The 24,875-nt window shown below is 46.0% G+C and overlaps 1 protein-coding gene across 2 annotated transcripts in view; it reads left to right on the forward strand.

Annotated features, from left to right (window-relative positions):
• Positions 1–24,875, forward strand: part of HECA (hdc homolog, cell cycle regulator) — a 437,124-nt gene that overhangs the window by 406,879 nt on the left and 5,370 nt on the right. The gene's annotated exons all lie outside the window — the stretch shown is intronic.

Raw genomic sequence — 24,875 nt, forward strand, 5'->3', positions numbered from 1 at the left:
GTCCTTGGCCTCAAGCCCTGGGATCGTATTTCTCCAGCTCTGAAATCCCTTCATTGGCTCCCAGTGGATGTGAGGATTACATTTAAAACCCTCTGCATTGTCCACAATGCTTTCTGGGGCCTGGGTGCTAAATACCTTCAACTCTCCCTCTGTAAATACCTCCCCTCTCAAGCCCTTCAAAGAAACAAGCTGGGGTAGATCTGTCTTCGACTGGGGACTCCCTTTGGAACAGCCTTCCTGCCACCTTGAAACTTAAGGAGAACCATCTCTGGTTCTGGAAGCAGCTCAAGACCTTCCTCTTCGCTTCTGCCTTTGCCTCTCTTCTCCCCTAGTGATCCGCTTTCTCTCTCGGCACCGTGCACCTGGTCACCCTCTGTTCTTCGGGCCCAGGTACCTGCTCAGCCTGCCTCCCTCCTGCACTGCCTCCGGGCCACCGCTTGCCTAGTGGTCTGTATCTGTACCCATACAGTCCCCCACCCACTTTTCTTCTGCACTTTCAGATAAACTCTATCTGACTAACTTAGCGCTTTGCCACTTGCTGGCTACACTACCACTGTTTATCCCCCTTATTTTATTTTACTTATTATTATTTATTCTGTTCTCTCCTCTGTTCCGCACTTTCCACTTTCTCCCCCCTTCCATGCACTTTCCCTTGCACTTGCTTGCTCTTAATGTCACTGGGCCTAGTAAGATCGTTCTTTTTGTTCTCACTTGTTCCCTTCCCTTTGCCTGGTCACGCTCTGAAACACTTGGGTATGAGCAGGATATGAATAAAATATAATTTAATTTCATTACTGGTGACCCACAGATATGATGATCAAAATCTATTGATTCAGTAGCCCCTGCATGGTTAATCACAAGACAGGTAACGTGTGCTTCAAGTAGATTTAAGGGCTCATCGGATATAGAATGCTAATAGAGTACATATAACTCACTTTCTTTCCCATATCTTCTTTTTAATTACATGTGCTGACCTAATCTGACAACATCATTAACATGGTATGTTTTCTATTTCTACGAATACTTTTTATAGACTGCAAAGTAATCTTATTTGTTTCTGTATTAACAGTGTGAATGTGATCTGATGAAGGATATCTTTACGAAATGCATTGGCTAATGAACCATCATTCAAAGATGTGGGCATGTTGACTATCTCCTCACTAAGAAACGATTAGTGAATCCAATGTATTATATAAACTGTGAAGATGAAATATGACTCTGGTTTAAGAGTTTTATTACAGAAGTGTACTTCGAGAATGCATTTATAAGAAGATGATTTTTTTGCACAAATTATTTGCATAACTTTTATAGGCCACAATTCATATAACCCAATTTGGGTGCACACAGGGAGCGACCGCATAGCTTGGTATGGTTACCCAGCTTTTTGCTCCACTGATATTTTGGGTCTGGGTGTCTCTAGACCCTTTGCAGTCTGCTCCTGAAGATTCCTACATATTAATTGAATCAAGCTAATTTGAATTTACAAGTGGTAACTAATGTTACTGGAACTTCAAGTGGTGCCCACTCATTTTGCATAGCAAAATCTATTGGGTGTCTTACTTTTATTTTTGCTGAGCAGTTCCCAAGATGCTCCCATTCTCTCCCTGATCACTATCAATAAGGATACTTTTCTCTCTCGACACATTGGTGGTTTGCTTGTGAAATCAGAGCTAAAACCAGAGAAAAACGAGTTTCTTAAAACGCTATTGACCGTCTAAGTATTATGCGGGAAGTTTTAGACTAATAGTACTGCCTGTGAGTCTGGTAAGCTCCACTACAGGAACTAAAGGTCTTGTTACAAAACATTTAATTAGGTTCTTTGTTTTTTTTTGTATTTAAATCTTTTTATTGTCATTTAATAATAAGGCAAGTTAAACACAAACATTGCTTCTCCCTCCGCTAGTCTAGTTCATGTCATAACCATTCAAAGTACATGAAAAAAACATACTGTAAATAACAGAACATTAACTCATAAGAATTGGCATTTCCATGAGAGTACCATAAAACCCCACTATTCCATTACCCACCACGACAGTTAGTCCACCAGAGAGGCTGCTTGCTTAACATTAGATACACCCGAGAAATCCCATAACACTTAGCTTAGTAGGGCAGGTAAAATCCCTGTTGTGTGTGGGTAGGAAACTACTCCATCTCGCAAAAAACGCCTGCACATCATCTTGCGCAAAGTGGACTACTTTCTCAGTCACCAATAAATGACCACGTTCGCGCCCACCAATCCTCGACGTGGGTGATCTCAGCTACTTCTAATAAGCTGTCTTTGTGGCCTTTGCAATCAAAAGCATGGTGCTCAGAATGGATATGCCTGTGCAGTGCTTTACCATCTTGCGCCTTCTGAAGACGCCTAGTAGACAAACGATCGGATCCTGTGATAGTGATGCGCCGGTTATGTGATTAAGTGTAGCCAGTGTCACTGCCCAGTAACGGGTAAGCTTTGGGCAGCACCACCAGAGGTGAAGATACGTATACGTTCCCACCACCCCCCGCAACAACCCCTCCAAGACAGCCCGTCACCCCCCACACTGCTCAAGTGCCTTGTTCTATCTGCGGTTATGTGTCCCGTAGCTAAAAATGTTCCTATTGTACACTCTTGGTTGACCCGTTCAGACCTCTACAGATTTCACTCCAACTCTCCACTGGAAGTTCCACCCCTAACTCTTTGTGCCAGGCCTGTTCGTATGATGGTGTGGAGTCACCCCCTTAGAGCCCAGGTAAATGTATTGACTGGATATAAGCCTTGTGGAGTCATACAGTGATAATATAATTTTTTATTCCGTCAACAGTCTAGTGGCCTCCTTCCTGTTATGTGCTTGCATTGCCCAATGCCTCAGCTGCCAATACTGAAGCCTGTCTTTTTCCCCCACCCCAAAAGTCTCTTTGCAAGATTCAAAGTACAGGATTTGTTCCTGTTCAGATAAGTGTTTTAGAAACTCACACCCACCTGCTCTCCAGCTAACAAAACGTATTCCCTCATAGGCAGGTTGAAAGTCAGAATTGGTGTAAATGGGATTGACAGGGGAGGGGAAAGAAGAGTCCCAAACTAATGGCTGACCCATCCCATACCTGCACGGTCACTCTAGTGGTTGGAAACTCATAAATTCTCATAAATACCGTTTTGAAAGCCATGGGATGGATCTCAGAGGTTTGCCCGACACATCCTCCTCCATGTGACACCACCCCTTGACCATGCTCTGGTTAACCCACTCGTGCAGAATTCTCAATTCTGCCGCTTGGTAGTTTCGCCTGATGTTCAGCAGTGCCATTCTGCCACTCTCCCTAGTACTACGTAGGGCCGCTCTGGCAATTTTGGCCCTCCTTTTATTCCACATGTACTCCAAGATGTCCCGTTGGAAGGCCTGAAAATGGTATAGCAAACCCGGCAGGATGTTCATCTTTACCGAGGCAACCTTGCTGACCCAAGAGATTGCCCTCATTCCCCAAGATCGCAAATCAGTCCTAATAGCAGCGAATAGCTCTGGGTAATTAGCTTCGTGCAACCATGAGCTATGAGAGGTTAGATATATGCCCAGGTATTTTAAGGCCCCCTTGGCCCATGTGAAGAGAGCTGTCATCTGCAGGTAACGTATAGTGCCTTTACTGCTATTAATGTTATAATGTTAAGTGGCTCACTCTTGTCAAGATTCACCTTGAACCCACAGACCTCACGAAAGGTCTCTAAAATCCCAAGAAGACGGAGGGATCGAGGTTTCAGCCTCTGTCAGGATCAAGATCTCATCATCTGCAAACAACGCAATCTTATGGGATTTACCTAGGTGTGGTATGTCTTTAATCCCCCCTCTGCTCTAATTGTTATCACCAACCTCTGGCTTGGGTAAATCCTTATGACAGGGTTTGATTAGCGACCACTCCAGCTACTCTGCACGAGTATAGCGGGAAACCCCCCTAATAAACATTTTGGCAAAATTGAACCTTTGGTCCTCTGAACCTTATCTGAACTTGCCGCCCAGGCACAATATCCGAGGATTTTGTCAAGCCTGGATGCCAACATTTCTGCGTAAATCTCGATATTCTTGTTCAAAACCGCTATAGGCCGATATGAAGTACACAAGGTGGGAACCTTGCCTGCCTTCACAATTAAGGATATTTTGGCCTCCTCCCCTGGTGCTGGAAGATATGCCCTGTGAGAACATCTTGTTAAATAAGCTATGGAGGGGCTCAACAAACTACTGGCAAACTGCTTACATTTTATTAAGCACTGAATCCTTGGAGATCAGTATGCCTCGCATTTATGCTTTAAAGGCATTCCACCCTACCATCTCTGGGACCTGATTGACTGGGTTGTTGTGAAAGTAATCCCTTATCGCCTCATCAGTGTCCTTACACACTATTGGGTCCCTCAGAAGGGACTGATTGAGCTTCCAATGCCTGGACTCTGGCTCTCTGGACAGAATAGTTAAACTCATCAGTACCTGGGAGTGGTCAGAAAAATCGTTAGTACCAGTTTCAACCTTACCCACCCCGGGGATTAGCTCCCTACGAAGCCAGAAATAGTCTATTCTGGAGTACATGTGATGGGAACGCAAGAAAAAGGTGTAGTCCCTCACAGCGGGACACACATGCCGCCTCGCATCTACTAAGTTGGAACCTGCTTGAGTAGGCCCCCAGATGGTCTTGTCTCCCCCAGTAGCGCCCCTTGGTTTCGTCCCCATTAGGGTCCATGGTTAGATTAAAGTCCCCTGCTAATATTGCGTAGCCTGACGCAAACTCAGCTCCCTCAGGGAGGCACGAAGAAAGTAATTATGCCCAGATTTTGGGCATTTATTGATGCCAGGGTCACCTGCACCCCTCCCAGCCATTCTGATATAGATATCACCCCTCCCTGCCTGCCTTAACCAACCCTACCTGGAAGGGGATCTTCCTCCCAAGTAGCACCCAACCCCCCTGTATTGAGAAAAAGTGATGTGGAAACATACTTGACCGCATTTTCCCCAAGTATAACCTTCTCAGATGCGTCTCTTGTAGGAACGCAATATCCGCCTGCTGGCGCTTCAACCTATGGAACCGGATAGTGCGCTTCCTTGGGAAGTTCACGCCTCTCACATTATATGTCATAAACAATAATTCCATACACCCAGAGATAATTTGGTAACACATTATGACAACCCCCACTCCTCTGGGGGCCGCAAACCGAATGAGCCTCCCCAAGCACCGGCGTTATAGAAAATAATGCCATAAATTACTTCCAACAAACAAGACATTTTACAACATGAACCAACAAACATTTCAACTAGAGCTCCTTCCCACAGACGTGTATTAGCGGTATTGTCCATCCGAGACATAGAAAACCCCTCCAATGGACAAACCCGCCACTCCACTCCCTGGACAAGATACCCCCACCCATCCTTCCACATCCCTAAAGCCCTAGCCAGCATACCTAGCACACTGTCGATCCTAAATAATGAGCCACCTCAAGGCTGGCTGCCGGCCTCACCCCCCCAGGGCCCTGCACAGCACTCATCCCACCTCTCCCTCCCCTCCCTTACCCTGCACCATCTTCCAGCCTCTGTCGTTGTCATCATCCCAGGCCGACCACAGAGCAATGCCCAGGACCTTGGTGGCCTCTTCTGGAGCTGTACACTGCCATTGCTTTCCCTCCCAACAGGAGAGCAGGCTTAAGGGGAAAGTCACCTATATTGAATTTGTTCCTGCCGCAGCTTCCGTGTCCTCGGCCGGAATGCTAGCCTTTTCTGGAGCGTAACGACCACCAGGTACTGTAAGATTAGAAGCCTCTGGTTACCATAGGTGATTTCACCTTCCACCTTAGAGGCCCTGAGAATGTTCTCTTTGATCGTGTATGTATGAAATTTCATCAGTATGTCTCTAGGCTGTACGCGGGGCCCCTTCCATAAAGGACCAACCCTATGTACACAATCCAGCGTAACATGTTCAGCTGCTATCTCTGTGAAAGTTTCTTCGCAAAAACGTAGCACCCAGGCCCTTTGGTCCGCCCCTTTGGTGTCCTCCTCCAGACCTCTAATTCTAAGGTATTATCTCCTATGCCTGTTGTCTAGGTCTTCAATGGTGGATATCAGTTCTTCCATACCCTGCTTGGCTCCCGCTAGCTCACCCTGCAGGTGAATGATGTCCCACTGCAATGATTGTATTGATTCCTCTGCAACCCCAACTCTTGTGCTTATTTGCCTCAGGTCTTTAGAAAGATTTGCCAGGGATTTCTGAATTCCCTTCGTCGCTTCAGAAAACTCCTTCTTGACCATCGGGGAAATGTCATCCTTTAATGCCTTTAATTCACTCCAGGTGGTCCCTTTTGGTGAGAGGCCTCCATCCCCGGCTCTACTGCATACTTTGTCTGCCATCTCTTCCGCTGTAGACCTGGTATCCCTCTCCTTCTGCCCACGGTGAAGTGGGTCCAATAGAGGTAGGGCCTCCGTTTCCTCAGGGCCCACACGACAGAGAAACATTCTTTCTCCACAGTGGACAATGTGAGCTCTCTGTCCTTAAGCTGGCAACCAATTAATCCAATCTGGTGTTTGTTGGCCTTTCTCTACTATCTGTGATAGTACAGCACCTATCCCAGTGACAGAGGCATTTGTCTGCACAATAAAAGCATGTTTTTAGTCGGGGGGAGGGCCTGAGGACAGGAGCCTGGCACAGGGATTATTTTAAGCCATTGAAGGCCTTCTCGAACTCCACAGACCAAGAGACCTTTGTAGGCTTCTTTGGAGTTGAGATCAGTCAAAGGGGAAGCTATTGTGCAATAGTCTTCCATAAAATGCTGATAGTACCCAGTGAGTCCTAAGACGGCTCTCACTTGGGTTTGTGTAGTGTTTGCCAATACCCTGCAGTGAGGTCAAATGTGCTGAGCTACTTGGAGGCACCCATGGTATTAATCAGCTCATCAGTTCTATGTAGGGGGTGAGCATCTGTCCTGGTGACCGCATTCAGAGCCCTGTCATCCTCACGGAAACCAAGTTCAAAAGTACCAGCTTTTGGCACTAGAAACACAGGACTGGACCCTGGACTACTGGAAGGCTCAATCACCCCAAGACCCAATATCTTGTTGACCTCAGCCTTGATGTAGGATCTCACCTTGTCTGACATTCTGTAGCCCCCATTTTCGGCAGGTACACTATCCCCAGTGTCTGCCTCGTGTTTGCAACATGATGTCAAACCTGGAGTTAGTGAGAACAAGAAGGCGAATTGGTCCACCCGCAATTGAAGAAGCTAAACCTAGCCACTCCCAATTTTCACAGCGTCATTAATGGTCAGCTGTCATAGCCCTGATGAAAGTGGTCCCATACCACTGAAACCGCTCGGCTCATCGTAATACTGTATCTGCACAATTTAATGCAATATGCTAGAGTACAGTTTGGTCAACCTTAATGAAAACAAGGACTGATCAAGGATCACCATCGTGTACCTAATACACAGAGATATGGAGAAAATACTCTATATTACTAACATCAAGCAAAAGGAGGAAAAAGAAAAATACAAAAGAAGAAGAAAAAGAAACTGACGCAAGAACCCAAGGTCCTAGACGTAGTAAATACACCCACCCTACAGTGAAGACTTCAACTAGGGACTAGTGGGGGTCTTTTAATAAGAAAAAACCTGCCCTCAAGGGAAACCCATTAAAGTCTATGTTGCTTCACCTTTAGGACAGCCTTTTATGACAAACAACAAACGTATGACAAAACCTTTGTTTTTTAAGAAACCATTACAAATAAAATTACCCAAATCCCAATGTGAGAACCTGATAACCAAGGGAAGGTTTGGGTACTAGACCACCCTTAAAGGTCCAGTACGTGGATACCCCCGCCCTTACAGGGTGACCAAAAAGAAGCTCAAAGGGGCTGAAGCCAACTCCTTCTTGTGGTATCTCTCTGTAAGCAAAGAGTAAGCAAGGTAACAGGTGTTAGGTTAGAACTCTTAGGCAGGTTGAGGAGTGACAGGAGTAGGCAGACCCAAAACTCATGGTAGGCCTAACTCCTTCCCTTCCCAAACCGAAAGGCAGGTCCAGACAGATAGCAAGTTCAACCATGGTTTTATTACAGCCAAAACCAACCAGGATCAGTACTAGGATAAAGCCCCTGGAACGTCTCAACGATCTCTAGCGCGCAGGCCAGTTTTTAGGCAAATCTACGTCACAGTGACGTCCCAACCTGGGCCCCTCTCCAGCAGACCTATCACATTCTGTGATTGGTCATTGAGTGGTAGTTCCCCTATAGCAGTCCCTATATCAGTTAGTTAACTGGCCCTTCCATGTCAGGTGTCAGGCCTGGACCCTCCCCTAGAAGCACTATGTCTACAATGTTTCAGTATGCAGACCTGATGATTGGTCTGTGCCCATGGGTACTCACCCCTAGGGTCCTGAACTGTGATTGGGTAGAGCTGCTGCTCCCAGGCCTGGGACCCAAGTCGGTTCTCGGCTCGGAGTGTACCTGTTCAGGGTAATGATCGCAACTATGTGTCTGCATATAACTGTGTGTATGACCACCATAGCCCATGGGAGTACTCGCTCTTGCTGTGCAACGTTGAGGCTCTTGTTTTATCAACTTTGTTGCAAGCCATTGCCTGGCTCGTGGGACTATTCTGTTTCCCAGCTGTTAGTTTCGGTTCATCAGCAGCTCGGCCAGTCACGTGTCCAGAGGCCATGTTTCTGTGCTCTGCTGCTCTGAATTAGTCAGAGTTTATGGGGAATTATTTGTATTTTCGCGGCTGAAGTTACTTGAGTTCAGGGAAAGGAATGTCGCTTGCCTTGGTGGCCTTGGCGGTGGCCCAATCCTGCACGGTTGCTTCTCCTGTACACTCTGAATTTTAGCTCTGTAGCTTTTCCTTAGACGGTTTGTGGCTTACTGTAATTCCCTAAGCCATGGCATGGCTCCTACTGCCTTCTACCGTCCTAGTATCCATAGGTTAGAGGTTTAGGGCCTGCCTGGTCCCTCAGGTGTTCCTGCAGTTCCGTAGGATTAGTTGCATCTAAGTATCTGCAAGCCGGTGCAGGATCTCTGGTTTCCTTGCGGTTTCAGTGTTGCTGCGGCAAGCTAATGAAAAAATAATAAATGTGGAGATGGCATGTATATGTCTCTGTCCTATAACTCATAGAACTGTAGAGATGTGTTGTTCATGTAGCTGAGTGTGTGTTTGTGTCCCGATGTGCGGATGGCACGTGTGCTTCATGTCTAACGCTGCTATGTCGTGGTGTCTCTAATGACTTGGAGCACATCTTCTGAGCGCTTTAGTTGAGGCTGTCATTTGAAGTGTCTGTGACGAGATCTGGTGACTCCTCATCCACTGTAGGCAGTGTTAGTGCAGGTCCTGGGCTGTATGGCTGACGGAGTGGGTACCTTTCAGTGTATTTGTCAAGCAGGGGAGCAATGGGAGTTGGTGCACTCCCATCCGGACGGCCATACTGTCATCAGATCTTCTTCTTGTTTGAGTATTTTGCAGGTGAGGGGGTAGGGGCATATTTTTACCTTCCCTCTTCACCCCCCCCTCTGTCCGACCTGTTGACCACATCACGATAAAACCGTTTTTCTTCTCTCAATCACCATATATTTGTTATCCCTCCAAGATGTCCATAATAGCTCACATGATTGTCGAATGACCAGTACATGTAGGTGCACCCTCCTACAGGCTTGCACCAAACCCATTTTCCTACATACTTCTTGGGTTATGCGGATTGTCTACCTCTATTCATGCCGGAAACAGGTTCACTCGTTGTTACCTTCTCTTTTACTCTGTCTCTTTCCTTTACAATGTCATCCATTGCTGCTTCTATATTCACATCCATCAGAATTTGCATCCCTATAGCTTCTTCTGCCGTTTTCCTGCATCTTCCAATACAAATCCTGATTCCACACAGTGATGCTGCTCCTAGTGCCAGTGCTCCAACTATCACCATAAGTCGGTCTGCCAGCCATGATGGCATGCATGACCAAAGATACACTAGCCAGCTCTGGTCTTTTCCTGTTCTACATGCTTCTTCTTCCATTTGTGCATGCATCTGGGCCAATTGTACAACTGTATCTGAGAGAATTCTGTTATCTTCATCATTGGCAGGTATGAATGTGCAACAAGAATAACCAATTTTTGCGCAAACTACTCCTTTCATATCTGTGAGGAGATTCAGAATGTTATGTTTATGGCACTGAACCAATTCAGTGTCTAATTTATGGTTACCATCAACTCCCAGCGAGTGATCTGCAACCACTTGGCATTAGTGAATGTCTGTATCCCTGGTATCAGTGAGGCAAAGAGCATTTGTGTTCTGCTGAACAGTCTATCATGTGCCAGCACTGCATCCAATGCTGCTTCTGATTTACCTGAGAAGTAATTTCCTATTTTTTACTCAGTTCAGTTTCTTTGTTCATCCACCATTTCTATTTGAGCAGGGGTTGTTCCCTCTGTTGATCTCGTCCTTCTTTTATTGGTTTCCATCTTTGGCAAGTCATCAATCTTCACATCTTTTTTGGGCACTACTAGTGAGGGCATGTTGATGTGTACTAGGCAGCATACTCCTCCCCATTCTGGTGGCAACTTCTCGTATGCCTTAGATCTGCAAGCCCGATAGTGATCCATCAGCACTGCCATTCCTGCTCCCATTGCTGGGATAGTCTCAGTTCTTCGGGATCCTATTTTTCACTGACCTCTTTGTTGCTGTTGTTTTGGTAACACAGAGCTGGTGTCTTAAGAGGAATTATTGGCGTTGGTCCAGCTTTGTTTTCACCCACGTCACCAACCTTGCACTCCTGTCCCACTCCTTCAGACATTTGTCATTTTATTCTTGTACCTTGCTCACTGGTGCATTTGCTAGGGTCAGCGCCTTGCTTCCCACCACTCCATCTTCCGAGCCATCGTTAGTGTATACCTGTCCATAGATCAGTATCTGCGGTCTCTCGCAGCAGCCGGGCTCTCCCCCTATTTCCTTCACTCTTGTCCATGGGCATGGTAATTCTTTCAGTGTCAAAGTCTTTGTCTCTCCCTTTTCTCGGCCATCAGTTATGTACTGTAAACCTTCATCGAGCTGCCAGTAATTGTTCTTCATGTCTAGTGTCTTGATGTAATTATCTTCGTAGCGGAAGATCCCCTTGGACATCCACCTCAAGGTGGCTGTTTTCCCTTGCAATCTGCCTCATTTTTGGAACATTGCGAGGTACATCAGGCATTGTGCTTTGGCTACTGGTATTTCTGTTGCAATGAACGTTCTGGAGGCATGCATGCTGTATGGGATTAAGGAGCAGACATAACGGCTCTCCCCGGTGGTATCCCTACCAATTTTGGATATGTTGTTTATTACTCGTGTGGTGTCTGTGAGATACGTGTCAACTCCCTTCATGTCTGTAGCAACTCTGCGCCTACCTCTCCTTACCTTATCAGCAGTGTCTTTGTTTCCACCTGACATGGTAGTTCCCGCTGCTTGGGTCAAGGGAAGTTTAGTAGGGGTCATAGCAGTAGCATGCATTGCAAAGTAGAGCTGCCATAAAACGGCACCCAATATTCCAGTGGGAATCAGAAAACACACTACTATTAAAATAAAGTATATTTTTTCCATTATGACCAATTTCGCTGCTTTGTCCGTGCAGCTGATGAGGTGTTAAAAGTGCCTGCCTGAAAATCGCAAGAAAGGCGTTATTGTTTTAGTATTTGTCAGTACAATCGAGCTCTGTGGACTAGGTAGTCACTTATAGCAAAGGCAAACACTTCCTCCCAGACCTTTCTTATGGATGGGTCTCTCAATGTGGGCAGAACGGGGTATGCACTGTATTCAAGTTGCAGGTATGCTTGTGTCAAGTACTCTATGAAAACTAGGAAGTAAACTTGGGGGGATCGAGCTCTAAAATGCCTGTGTCTTCTAATAGAGTGTACACATTGGTTGGGCAATGCTTCAGGGTGACCAATGGGAGGTAACATCAGGCTATTTCCCTAAACAGTTCTAAACAACATACGTGGCAACCTGCATGTGCAAATAAAGAGAAGTGTTAAAAAGTGTTTCAGCTGTTAAATGTGTGATGGCGTTTAAGTAACAATTCCACAGTCTGCAGGTGTGAGGAACAAGATAATGAACAATGTTTTTCACTGGTCAATTTCCACCAGTGGAGCTGTCGCTACCTCTGCTGCTTGGGAGCGTCAGACCATGGGGTGGCCAGTACTGTCACACCTCGACACCTTTCCACACAGCGACCCTGTGCTTCATACTTACATCAGGGCAGACAGTCAAAAACGACATCTGGCAAAACTATTGCTTTCCGCCGTGGTGTTAGGCATTCTGCAGCGCCGTTTCTGACAAAGTGGCGAATGCCATGGAGGCTGGCCACTGCAGCACCATCCAGAACGGCTTCAGCCTACGTCTCCCATGAAGCCTGAGTGTTTCCGTAGTCCATAACATTTATGTGGGCCTCTCGTCACTTGGCTCCGCCTCCTCATTGATTTAAGCTGCTGCAACTCAGAGGACGCTGCTTCCGTTTGAATGTTACAGCCGGCGTTTGTAAGTTCCGTCTTCATCGCCTTCTCTCTGAAACTCCTGTATAACAGATTCCAGTCCATTTAATGGAATTCTGTTCTCCCTCCTCAATTCAGTTTCTCTATGTACCGAAACTTCATTTGATAAAGGACTGCCTGCCTGCTGATTTTGCTGTGTTCTTGCTCGCCCGTGTACCGACTTGATTACCGGCTTAACGGACCACCTTGGTGCTTTCATTGTGTTCTAAGCACTTTTCGTGTGCTTTCCCAGCGCGCCCTACTCCCATCTGGTGAGTGAAAACAAAAGTGTTCTAATACTTTCTTCTTGATTCTGAACTGAATGGCACTACTCACAATTTATTAACACACCTCTTCTTGTGTGTTTTGTATTGGACCCTACATCCTCCTTTCCCATCTGGAATCCATTTCGCCTAGCTCCACTATGCAAGGACGCTTTGTTGTTTATTGACTCTACCTGGCACCGCCCTATACAAGTGCACATAAGAACGCTTTGCAGTTGTGCACCTGCCCGTATCTAGTGCGTCCCTCATGCCGCCCGGGACTAGCTACCTGACTAACATTCCCGTTTGTTATTTTGTACTGTTGTTGTGTCCAAATCCTGGAGTACAAGCTAACTCAAACCTCCTAAGGGGTGATTCCAGTACGTGGTGTTTAAATCAGGGGACTGGGTTGTTCAGCTGGGTCTGTGGTGGTGCGTTCTCCCCGCTCTTATCCTGGCTCATCTAGGACTCATAAGGTTTTTTTGTAGGCTGATTTATTCCGGCCATAGAATAATGAACTTGTTAGATACTGGATTGAAAGTATGCTAAAATGAACTAGTGGAAAGACCATGCTCCATTGTTTCTCGGCTGTGAATTGCTGGCATGTTAGACAGCTACTAATGAAATTTGCTACAAGCTCAATCAAATTTGGACAAAACCATGCTTCTCCAATACGTGCAGCAATGACCTCTTTCCCTGTGTGTGTTGGATAGTGCAACTGTGTCAATGCTGTTTTCAAGAGTGCAAGTGGCATGACCACTTTCCCTGTGATGTCCTGTCGCCAAAGGGCGTCTGTGGGGGACATCGAGCACCCTCTTTTCACTCAGAGTTCCCTTTCTGCCTTGGGTGCAGCTCCCTGCAGTTCCATAATCTAAGTTTCTGGTAGATGATTGTACCCCTCTCTCATCACAATGTTTCTCGTCCCTCCCGGGATTTTGGGCCTCTCCTTCAGTTCCCACAACTCTCCGAAGTGTGCTGCGCATTTTGCCTCATAATCAGCTGCTTCATTTCCCCTTGAGATAGCGTCTTCTCCTTTGATGTGCTCCTGTGGGTATCTGATGGCCTCAATCAATTTGCCTAGCAATAGCGCATGCTGCACTGGGGTCCCATCAGCTCTCCTGTACCCTCTTCTGGGCCAATGTACCAATCCTGAATGTACTGTTGGGGTGACCTAGGCGCTAGATTGTTACACTTATCCCTACACTGTGCTCCAGAGCCAATATAAGGGCCCCAGTTCTGCTGCTTGTGCTGAGTAATGGGCTGGTAATCGTTCACACAAAACAACCTCACTTGGCTTGTCCTCTTTTAGCTTTACCATAGCAGCCCCAGTCCTTCGGATCCCATCAGTCTGATCAATAGTTGAAGACCCATCAATGTAAAGCACGTCTCCCCCCTCAAGTGAATCTTCCTCCACCATGCGTGTTTCACTGAATTGTTCTATGTTCTTGGTACAGTCATGAGCCCAATCCTCTGGTTGGTAGACATCTGCCATGAATAGTGTGGGGTTTACAGTTTTGCATCTCACTATCCTGAACTCTGGCTTGGATAGTATGATCTCATACCGTGAAGTTCTTTGGGTGGTCAATGTGCTCTTTGGCTTGGCACTTTTGAGGCACGCTCAACTGTGAATGCTGCAGAAGCCAATGATTGTTCACATGAGTAATGTCCTCTCATCACTTGGTCAAGCTGTCCACTGTACTAAGCAACTGGCTTGTGGCCCATGTTTGTCTTTTGTGTCAGAACTGCCTTCATCAATATACCGTTGGTGTGTGAAAATAGCAAAACTCCCTTTTGTAGTCTGGGGTTCCTAATACTGGAGCTGTGCATATTGCTTCTTTCAGTTCCTCAAATGCTTCAGTCATCTCTGTTGTACAGGTCAGTGTTTTTGCTCTTTTCTGTGCCTCTGTCATGGCAATCAAGGGTGGTCTGGTGTATGTGCTGTAGTCAAGAACCCAAACTCTACAATAGTTACACAACCCCCGGAATTGCTGCATATTGTCTGTGCTCTCTTTGGGGGCAATATGCCTGCTGTCTTTGGATATTAGATGCCCAATGTACAGTACCTCCTTCTGACAATACTGGAGCTTGGCTTTGTCCACCTTGTACCCTTTGTCAGCTAACACTGTTAGCATGTGTACTGAGTCTCCCCTGCATTCCTCTTCTGTCTTGCTGCAAATCAGGATGTCATCTACATATTGTAGGACCGTGCTCACTGACTGTGTTGCCCAAATCCATCTGTATCACTCTGTTAAAGATAGATGGTGACTCGCAGTACCCCTCTGCGATACATAAAGCTGGTCAGATCTTGTGAGTCTGCATCTAGTGGCACTGAGAAAAATGCATTCTTCAGATTAATAACCGTGAAACAGGTGGCTTCTGCTGGAATGGCGCACAGAATTGTTGCTGGGTTTGCTTCTACTGGATATTCTGCCTCCACAATGTGGTTAAGAGGGCGTACATCCTGACTGAAACACCATGATCCCCCATTCGCCTTGTACACGGGGTACACTCTTTCGTTGCATGAAGACTCTGATGGTACCAATATGCCTCTTTCAATGAGGGCGCTAATTGTCTCATACATTTCTTCATCTGCTTCCTTTGTTAGGGGATATTGTTTGAATTGTGGCAAAATTGCTCCTGGTTTTAATTTCATCTTCATTCCCCTATGCTTTTTATGCATTGCACATCATAGGCACTTGTGGTCCATAAACTGTCGCATATCTTGGCCATGTCCTCCTCCCAGAATGTGGGCAGCACTTTCAGCGTCATTGCCATTCTCTGTGGTACTTCTCTGTAATGAATCTGTAACCAAAACCGTTCACACATTGGAAACACCATCCCCATCTCCAACCTCCCTTCCCCAAAGAGCTCCTCGTCTGTCACTGTTGTTAGTCTGCATCCTTCAGCCAGAGCACTTATTGCTCTCCACGCCTTCCCTTTGTCATCTGTGGTGTGCACTGCAATCCAGTCCTATTCAGCCAAAACTGCCTCAATCTCTGTGGGCACTGTTGTTTCTTCTTGCTCATCGAGTGTTGTCTCTGTCCTGAATAGGTATTCGCTTGGCACCATCCATACCTTTTCTGCGATACCTGGCATGCATGCTATTGCAACATCTTTCCCATACTGGAACATCTATGGGTCCAATGGCACTCCCCTCTACACTGTGCTCCCACAAAATGCTTGCACAATCTGTCTTACATTCAACATGTGTATGCCTGGTGTAGAGCACACAATGCCCTTGTCTGTGAATGAAATGGTAATATTTAGTCTGCTCATGATGTCGCATCCCAATATGTTTACCGGTGCCTGTCGAGAGTAGAGCAAGGGTAAATATAAGTCATGATCTCCTATAGATATGAGATGTTATCAGTGAAAGGAACCACTTGCTGAGCCCCAGAGAATCCTTGTGTGTTCATGGCATCCCCTCGCAACGAAAATGTCTCTTCCCAAATACACGACCTAGTCACCCCAGTGTCAACAAGAAAGGAAAATGTTCTGTCGCCTATCGCCACCCCTATGCGGGGTTTTACCGCAGGATTGTGTGTGACCGACAGGATGGGACACAACAAGTTTGTCTGTGGGTTGTCCTATTTTGGATACATGGATAATCCTTTCCTGGTGAAAGGGTTGTTTCCCACCCTGGTCACCCCTCCCATACGTCTCACTGGTATGGTTGTCACTACGTCCATGGGCTCCGTGGTGTCGCAGTTCTGTACTTGTACTAGCTGTTGTGTGCTTTCTCTGGGGTGTGCTGCTTGCAAATACTGGGGTAAAGGTGCTGCCATTAGTGGTGCTAGTGCCTGCCCCTGGGATGATGTTGCTACCTGTGTTTGTCTGCTGTTGAGTGTTCTGTACCTGCCCTTGTTGTTGTGGACCTTGGGTATGATAATAATCATCTAGACCCCCTTGATAGTTCTGCTGTCCCTTGTCTCCCCAGTTCTATTGTGTTCCTCTGAGAGATGTGTCCTAGCTGCCCACAGGTCCAGCACTGGGGTGGCTCCCTCCCTTGGCATGGGAACCCCCCCTGGAAATCTCCTGGTCCTTGCTGCATCTGTTGTCCATACCCTTGGAACCCTCCTTGGTGGTGTGTTTGTGGCCCGAAGCCACGACCTGCCGTAAACCTCCCCTTCCTCTGAACCCCGGGTGGAACCCGCCCGCCCTGCCCCATGTATCCTCCTCCCATGGGTGGTGAATACTGTTGTGGTTGTTGATACTGTTGCTGTGGTGCTGGTGCTTGTTTGCGGGGTGGGGCTAGTTATGACCACCGGTTGCATAGCATATTTTGACAATTTCTTCTGAACTAACTTAGCTTTGTGTTCCTTCCTCTCTTCCTCTTTCTGCTTGACCATCTCCTGCCACAACCTACAATGATGTGCTATTGTGAGCTGTGTCTCTGGTCATCCCTTTGTTTCCATTCCCAACAATTTCTTTAAACTCTTCTGTACCGGATCTGGTAGTCCATGCACCAAAATATGATAAAAGATTGCTATCTTTTTGTCCCACGGCTCTCAAGTTTGAAGGCACCAAAGCTCTTGAATCTCCTGAATATATTGAACAGGATCCTCTTCACACATTTTGCATGACGTAATAGCCCCGTTGTCTGACGTGTCTGGATATTGTGTACGCAATGCTTGCCACACTGCTGCTCTGCAATTTGCGAATGGCGATCTGTCGTGTGCTCTGTTTTGGACCGTCACCCCTGGGAACCCCGCCCTCTTCCATACGCCATCTGCTGCGTCACCCAAAATCGAAACCAACAATCCTTTGACATTGCACACTGCTAACCTGTGCCCCGCTGTCAATTTCACCATTTCATAAATCCATTTCCCAGCTCCTGCACTCAACAAGGGCAACCTGCACTTAACATTTTCCTTGTCAGTGTGTTTCCATGGCACATACTGAGGCCTCGTCCCTACCCTCTAAGAGGGGCATCTGTGAGTAGGCTGCCCTCTCTTCGGCATCCTTCTGTACTGTCTAATCTGAATAGGTCCCCTCTCGTCTTCAATGTATGTGCAAATGTCCACTGGCTCTAGTGTGGTTACTCAATTACGTTTGTTGTGTGCTCTAGACAGTCGCCCTCTGGAGTGTGCCACTGCTGTCTCCTCCCTCCTGCGTCCTGGGAGATCTTAGTCTCTTAGTGTATGGGCTCTGTGGGGGGGGGGCATCTGTCGGTCGCTTGCTGTGTTGGCTCTTCCAGATCGGTCCCTGCCTTCCTTTGTCCTGCACTCCCATGATGTCCCTTCACCTGTCATTTTGAGATAGTTTGCTGTGTTTCCCCCTCTCGTCACCGATATGTCTGTCATCATTGTCGGACCCTAAGTCCATGTTGCTACAAAAGTAATTAGAGAAATTCAATTTCCTTGATGCTGGATCTATGTAATGTTCTAATTCGAGATCACTATCCACCAAATTATTCTTGCTCTCCCCCTGCCATATTCCTAGGCATGCAGCTCCCTTCTCACCCTGGCTTCCCGAAGGTAGATCCATGCTCTCTGACCCCATTTGTCTCTCTCACTGACGTCTTTTCCTTTCCCATTCCAGTGCAAACTTCTCACCGGCTGCCCTTATTGCTCGATCATCCTCTTCATTTCATGCTCACTCCCCTTGCCAGCCTGCCCAACTGCAACTTCCTCTGTTCCCTTTCTGCAAACGTGCGTTTTTCTTGCTCTATTATTTCCTTCCCCCTTTCTGCCAGCTCTTCCTCCCTCTCATGTCTTTCCCTCCTCTCTCTCTCTTCCCTCTTTCTCTTCTTGAGTTCCCCTTCTAGCCTCTCTGCTTGCTCCTTTTCCATAAGTTCCTTCTCCTCTTCCTGTCTTTGTTCCCTCTCTTCCCGTTCTAACTTCTCTTCTCTGTTCTCTGTCCTTGCGCTTTAACCGTACCTCCTTATCCCGTTGCTTCCCTGCTCCCTCTCCGGGCCCTCTATTGCTCTGGTCGCCCGCTCTGCTTCTCCAATTGTCTTCCCTTTAAGTTTTAAGAGTATCTGTGCTGCTAACCACTCCTCCGTGCCTATGCCCTCGAACTCTGTCTTTGCGCGCTGCAGTCCCTCTTCCGTGGCACCTGCGCTAGCGGGCTCCCTTGCGGTTTTTCTTAATTTGCATATGGTCGTGGTTTATATGTTGGGTTTGAGTACCCCTCTGCTGCTCCTAAGTCCCTTAATGGATATATCCCCGGGTCATCATCTGTATCATTGGACACTATACTACGAGGGGCCGAGGGAGGTGCGTCAGGGACAGGCCCCTCTACCTTGGCCTCCTGCTGGTTCATCATCCATATGTGTCTCCCTTGGTCCCCTAATCCCTCCTGGAACATGCGCTAGAGCTCGAATATAGCTATGCGCTTGGCCAGTTTCTTCCACTTATAGACACCCCGTAAATATGTCGGTAGTGATTGCTGCACGTCTCTGGAGAAACTGCAGCTGGGCGGCCAAGGCTCCAGTGTGTGCTGTGCTCAGGAGATTCATGTTCTCCCGTCCTCAAAATGTGGCGAAGGGAGACCTCTGGCAATCACAACCTGACTTATTATTTGTGAACACTTCTTTCTTTATTGAAAACCCTATCCCACACTCTTTCTGTAATTAGTTGTAAGGAATTGCCAATAGGTTATTTTAGTATAGGCCTTTTATTTTGACGCAACGCCACAAGGACTTCCTTATTTTCATTTGATACTTGACGCTTGTTCTCATCTTATATTTAGGTTTATGTTAGGTGTTTTCCCAGCCTGCATTTACAGTTTAATAAACACCTTTGAACTGTGATCACTTGTGACTGTCTTTACTGTTGCAACATGAGTTCCTTACACTGGATATCGTTCAAATAATTTCCTCCATCAAATCGTCTAGAGCCCCTGCCCCAGATTGGCTTTGTAATAAATTACTTGAGGCTAATCCAACCATCTGGGCCAGAGCCTTGCATTGGTTGTTTATTTTATAAGCTTGACCAACAAACTGCCCTCCACTTGGAAGGAGAGCATCATCCTACCCATCCACAAAGAGTGTTGTCGGACTAGTCCTCCAAATTATCAGCTGTGCTGTGCTATGCTCGACTCCCCAGCCAACACTTCTGCTCTAGTATTATTAACCGAACAAAATACCTGGATAACTGACAACAATATTATATACCTCTTAATCAAACAAAGCAAGGTACCAGCACTACTGACAATGTTTCATGCAAGGTGCTAGCACTACTTACAATGTACTTGCCTTAGTCACTATAATTCAGCAAGTATGGACCATTCATAAGGGAACGGTTTATGTAGCATATATAGACTACAGCGTTGCGTTCGGCACAGTCATGAGAAACATACCCTGGGGTAAACTCAGGAACTGCAATAGTCATCTGGCCTTCTTAGCATGATTTTTGCACTGCACAGTGATGCCCGGGTGAGAGTACGGATGGACCATCAGGGCAACTCCACTAGCTGGATTAACACCTACCCACTGGCCTTAAGCAAGGCCGTAGCCTGGCCCCTACATTCAACTTATACTTAGCTGATCTGGGTTTGGGACTGGAGAATACTGTTTCCACTCCTCCCAAATTTGGTGATGAGAATCTCCAATGGCTGGTGTACGCAGACGATGTTGCCATATTGGACTGCACCCCCATGAGTCTGCAGAATGCTTCAAATAAGCACTCTGATTACGCTGACTGTAATGCCCTTAAAATTAACATTGGCAGAACTAAAATCATGGTGTTCAGGCCCAGGTGTGTTCATTCTTGTGGCAACTATGTCTGGAAAATTAATCAAGCGAAAGTGGAGGTGGTACAGGCCTATCGGTATCTAGGGATCTGGTTGGACAATAGACTCAGCTAGCAGGTGCACCTTGACTATGTGTAGGTTAGGTTGTCACAAGTCACTGGAGGCATTGCTGCGATATCACATCGTTGTGGTGGATACTCTGGTGGTATCATCTTAAAGCTCTATTTGATTAAGATTCTCCCTGTTCTACTCTATGGAGAAGCCATTTGGGCAATTAATCTCATCCCAGAAATTGAACGGTTATAACGCATTTCTCTTAGGAAATTACTTTGACTACCGAAGCATTCCTCGGCTGAGTATATCTACATGTATTAGTGCCAAGCTTCTGCTTCGTTGCGTCATGTTGTACTGGAAGCTTCGTAATGCTTCTAGGGAGTCTTTGCAAGGTCGTCTTTGGCATGTAGTAGTGTCACATGTATTGTTAATGAAGAAAAGTGTTATTGCTTACCCACATACTAAGTTTGTCCATTGTGATTTCCTGATAATGTTCTAGAATTTTCTTCCAACTTCTTTAAAATTAGGGTACGTGAAGTCTTATTTACTGAACAAACCATTGTTGATATTGTCCCAAAAAGTCTTTCTGCGCTATTTGTTCATTATATTGCAGAGCGCACGACTACACCAAAATACATCAATGCTTTCCTTGGCACCTATTCTGTGTGAGAATATCTCTGTTAAATGCAATCCTACCCCTAGTCTGGAGGTTACGGTGGCATGGTGCAATAGTCCTAAAGAATAAAGACTATCTTGATTATGTGGTGAGCAATGTGTGGAACATATAAAACATCTCTTATTGGAATGCCCCTCATTGACTCCATTAAGACAGAAATGCTTTGCTGCTATTGGATTACAATCGGAGATCTCAGTCATATTGACTTCTTATGGAATCTATTCATGAGCTGAAATAACGTTGCTTCCATTTATTTTTTTACGAAATTATGTTTGCGAATCAAAAATCAAGAAGCGAGTGACCACAACTTACTCCAAGCCACTTGGAACTCATTCAGAGGAAAAAACACCTCGATGGGCTATTCGGTCGAAAGTAACAACCAAGGGACACGCCTCAGATTAACGGAAGATCGCATCGCCCAATTAACATCAAAATACAGAGCGGGCGGTCCATCGACAGACTACCAACCACTCTTAAGCCCCTTCAAAGTCACTTCGAAAGGGAAAAAATCTACGGCCTTGACCAAAACTCACAACTTCGACAAACAGGTGGTGGAAAGAAGGGCAGTACTAAGACGACTAAAAAGGTGGATCAAAACTAACCACTCGGAAGCACTGCAAGAAGAACTGACAGTGGAAACGAAAACATGCAAAGCCTAGATAAAAAACCACCGCATAATCCTATACCAAAACGATTCAGAAGCCATGTTAAAAAAGGGGGCCGGAAAAGATGCCAGAGAATTCTGGAAACTGCTAAATCAAGCGGGCCCTTCAAACCAAATAACCCCCTGTAATGCAGTAAGTGAAGAAAACTGGAAAACTTACTTCACCAAACTGTTTCAGGAACCACCATCAGCGCCACCCTCAACTCAAGCTGAGGCCGAAACAGAGTGGGTAAACGTTTCTGACAAAGAAGATATCCAAGACGCACTCCGAAAACTCAAAGCCTCGCGAGCACCCGGCCCAGACGGAATCACAAACACCGACTTGAAATCACATGCCGAAAACTGGGTCCCCTTTATCAGTCAGGTGTTCAGCAACTGCTCAAACACTAGATCCATCCCGAGGTCCTGGACTTCTGCCATAGTGGTCCCTATCTATAAAAAGGGAGCAAAGTCTGACCCACAGAATTACCGACCAATCGCACTCCTGGACACAATCGGGAAGATATACGGATCACTGCTGCTAAAACGATTCCAAAAATGGGCAAAGGCTGCTCCTTGTGCCGATCCATTTCAAGCAGATTTCAAGAAAAACTCATCCGCCACGGTAAAGATCATGCTACTCAGCATTATCAAAAGCAAGACCCTTCAAACCACATCGAGAGTTTTTCTCTCGTTCATAGACCTATCGCAAGCATTTGACCTGGTGGATCGAACAAAGCTATGGGAGAAGTTAACAGCATGGGATTGTCCCCCGAGCATCCTCGCCCCAATAAAAGCCCTCCACAAGGCCACCACCATGAGGGTCAAGCTAAACCAGCAGGGCCTACTCTCAGGAGAGATCTCGACCAATCGAGGTGTGAAACAGGGGTGCCCGCTGGCACCAGAACTCTTCATAGCATTCATTGGTGACCTGAAAGAAGCAAACAAGAGCTCCAGATCATTCCCCCCCAAAATCGGCAACGTGCCAACAGCACGCTTGCTATATGTCGATGACATCACCTTACTGGATAGAATAGAAATCGGACTCCAGAGACAAATGACCGACCTGGCAGACTACATCAAGCAGGCAAACCTTCTTATAAACAAATAAAAACAAAAGTCCTCACACTGGAAAAAAAACCCAGAAGATTGAACCGCTTCAACTGGAGCCTGGAAAAAGTCAACGTCGAAGTAGTGAAAAACTTCAGATACCTGGGAACAATAATAGACAGCACTCCCACAGAATTAGCCATGCAAAAAGATCTTTGGAGGAAAACCAGATTACTGACCTCCCAAGCCCGACTTCTGGATAAGAAATTTGGGTGTTTCTCACTGATACCTACGATAAGGTTCTACAAAGCTAAAGTGATACCTGCCTTGACGTATGGAGCAGAGGCGATGCCAGCTATTCCAACTACAATATGGAAAAAAACTCGAGGGCTTCTTCTGGAAAGCAGTCCTGAACCTGCCGAATTCCACCCAGATCGAAGCAATCAGGCGAAAACTGGGCCTCTCTTCACTGAGCGCCAAAGTGAACCTAGCGAGCATATCCTTGAATAGGAAAACAATCCTTCCCGATGCACCCCGCCTCTACAACCTAATAGACCTGGAGATCAAAGCAGGCACTTGCAGGATGATCGTCAAATGGGCTGAGCAGATACAATCGAAGTTGGCCGAAATTGGATGCTCCAACGAAGATCTCATCAAGAATCCTAACAAAATAAAAAAAAAACTGGAAGAGGCGGATTGGATTGACACCCAAGAGAGCGCCAAAGGAAACAAAACACTGGCTCTTTTTCCCCAAACCCCAAAGAAGTTAAACCAAACAAGACAACTATTCAGAAGATTCCCAAGCAAACCATTGCGGCAATTCCTCCTAAGAGCACGTTTAAACTTGCTACATACCAACGAGATCCTGTTCATGAGAGGTCAGTCACCCTCCAAAATTTGCCGCTTATGCAAAGCCGACACAGAAACAGTTAGACATCTGCTACTCCAGTGTCCTGGGACTGAACAGGCTCGACAATCCTACCTACTCCCTCTGCTGGAAACCCATGTCGTGAGTGAAGAGGAAACATGGTGGGTCCGTCTAATCAGCGGCCAGAAGACAAACTGGTCTATTGCAGCGGCAAAAATCTTACAGGACGCCTTAGCGCAGTGCTCACAAGGGGTGTCAGCCTAAGTTAACGTCTGATCAAAACAAAACCGAGCATTTGTTAAAATCCAGAAAGCTGGATAAATACAATAAAAAAAAAAATTAAAAAAAAATACATTTTAAGTATTCTTGATTTTCGCCTACGACAAAAAGCTACTATGTGGTTATTCGACAAATGCATTGTTTTTTTTATTGTAGTTCATCTCTTTTAACACACTTCATGTTGATGTTTCATTAAGAACGTTTGTGAATTCTAATTTGTTTCTAAATTTGTTTACGGTATGGTTTTGATTAATTTGCTATTGTATTAAAAGTCGATTATTTGTCTCCTGTATAATACCAAATAAAATAATAATTGCACTGTAACACAATCTGCTAAAACTATGACTTTACAGGTAAAACCTGAGCTGCACTTAGTTATTTATAGAAACTGTCACTTGACTAAGCCATAAGAATATTGCAATGTACTTCAGTGTCCACATTGTTGGCCCAAACAAAGGCGTGTGTGGTTCCCTACTTCTTGCAAACTGTCTGTCTTGGCGTGATAAAGCTTTGTATAAAATAGTGCTGCATTATAAGACAATTTTCTGAAGCAAAAAGCATGATTTGAGCCAGTTTGCATACCTGCAATGCATTGCACACCGAGGTTAACTTCCAGAGGTGGCTACTGGATAGTCCTGTGTCATGTGTGACGTCTTAGCTGAAATGGCCCAGTCCACTCATTTGCTTTCATTCTTTTTTAAACCCATCAGAACATTAATGGGGTTTTCCAAGTTTTCACTAATAAACACTTTTGCTTCCTTTACGCCGCCAAACTACCATTTCCCCCAAATCAACTTGTTGTTTGCAAATATGTACCCATTTTAAATGCCCTCTTTTTCCCCCTGACCGCCTGACACCGGTTTGTCCTGA

The sequence above is a fragment of the Ambystoma mexicanum genome, chromosome 4q (genome assembly GCF_040938575.1).
Source record: "Ambystoma mexicanum isolate Mex_15411 chromosome 4q, UKY_AmexF1_1, whole genome shotgun sequence".
Classification (NCBI taxonomy): domain Eukaryota; kingdom Metazoa; phylum Chordata; class Amphibia; order Caudata; family Ambystomatidae; genus Ambystoma; species Ambystoma mexicanum.